Below are 1,698 nucleotides of genomic sequence, written 5' to 3' on the forward strand. Positions count from 1 at the left end.
GGGGGGGGAGGGGAGGGAGAGAGAGAGAGAGAGGAGGGAGGGGAGGGAGAGAGGAAGAGAGGGAGAGAGGGGAGGGATGGAGGGAGGGAGGGGAGGGGAGGGAGGGGAGGGAGGGGAGGGAGACAGGGAGAGAGGGAGAGAGGAGACAGAGGGGAGGGAGGGAGGGAGAGAGGGGAGGGAGTGGGCTATCAACCTGTCACCAGCAGCGAAACAGCCCTGCAGGAAGGCAAACAGGGACCCACCTGAGCGGCCTTTCCTCTCCGCCCGCTCCAGGAGCTGCCGGTCGTGTGTCTCCTGGCCCAGCAGGTTGTGGCGGGCCACGGTCTGCCGGGGCTCTTCCTTCTGGGCCCTTCTGTCTTTTTCTTTTTCCCTGTCCTTTCCTCTGCTGTGAGACTTTTCTGCCTCTCGATGTTTCTCCTTCAGCTTTTCTTTCTCCCGGTCTTTTGCGTCTCTTCTCCTCTCCCTCTGTCTGTCTCTGTCCCTCTCCCCACGAGGACTCTCCTTAGCAGTGTGGACTTCAGCCACCCTGTCTCTGCTCCGGGCATCCTGGTCGGGACCCCTGTACCTCGGCTCCTTGTGTTCAGGAAGGTCCATTTCAGACTCCTTACGCAGCTTCTTCTCTCTGTGCTTCTTTTCTTCCTTGGAACCGCCTGACTGTATGGCCTAAAACAAGAGAACAAAGGGTCCTCCGTGACCAGGAAGGCAGATTTCCATTAGACTTTTAATACCTGAATGTGAGAAGCACATACAGCTGAAGGACCTTAAAACATATTTGCATTCGGCTGCTTTCCAATCTGTTTCCAGTCCTAGACGGGTCAGGGCCTGCATGGAGGTTCTTAGAACACTAAAGGACATGGAGTCAAGCTTAGATTTCTACAGCTGCCCACCCACACCCCTGATATCATGGACATTCACATTTATCGGCAAATCAAATCTAAAATACTACGTGTATCAGAGGGTGAAAAATTACCTATCGGGTATAATGTTCACTATTCGGGTGACAGGTACAATTCGGGTGTCAGGTACAATTCAGGTGTCAGGCGCACTAATGGCCCAGACTTCACCACTCCGCAAGATACGCATGTAAGAAACCTGCACCTATAACCCCTAAATGTGAAAAATAAAGTAAAATTCAAAAAAAATAAGTAGGGCCAGGCATGGTACCTCACACCTACTATCCCAGCACTTTGGGAGGCTGAGGCAGAAGGATTGCCTGAGGCCAGGAGTTCAAGGCTAGCCCAAGCAACACAGCAAGATCCGCATGTTACCCAAAAAATTAAAAAATTAAAAAAGTAGCAGGCCTGGTGGTTCATGTCTGTAGTCCTAGCTACTCGAGAGACTGAGGCGGGAGGACAGCTTAGGCCCAGAAGGTCAAGGTTGCAGTGAGCTATGATTTCACCACTGCCCTCCGGCCTGGGTAAAAGGGTGAGACCCCATCTCTAAAACATAAAGTAAAATTAATTAAAAATAAATAAATAAAATACTATGTGTGAAAAGAGAGATACCAGGCCGGGCGCGGTGGCTCAAGCCTGTAATCCCAGCACTTTGGGAGGCCGAGATGGGCGGATCACGAGGTCAGGAGATCGAGACCATCCTGGCTAACACGGTGAAACCCCGTCTCTACTAAGAAATACAAAAACTAGCCGGGCGTGGTGGCGGGCACCTGTAGTCCCAGCTACTCAGCCTCCTGAGTAGCTG

The 1,698-nt window shown here is 52.2% G+C and overlaps 1 long non-coding RNA gene across 1 annotated transcript; it reads right to left on the reverse strand.

The window, feature by feature from the left end:
- Positions 1-363: 363 nt before the first annotated feature.
- LOC116273289 lies at positions 364-1,133 on the reverse strand. Its single transcript, XR_004181684.1, has 2 exons — positions 971-1,133; positions 364-663 (listed from the first exon to the last, which is right to left on the reverse strand). It is a non-coding gene; the product is annotated as an uncharacterized LOC116273289 (long non-coding RNA).
- Positions 1,134-1,698: the final 565 nt, after the last annotated feature.

This window comes from Papio anubis, unplaced genomic scaffold (genome assembly GCF_008728515.1).
Source record: "Papio anubis isolate 15944 unplaced genomic scaffold, Panubis1.0 scaffold5160, whole genome shotgun sequence".
Lineage (NCBI taxonomy): Eukaryota > Metazoa > Chordata > Mammalia > Primates > Cercopithecidae > Papio > Papio anubis.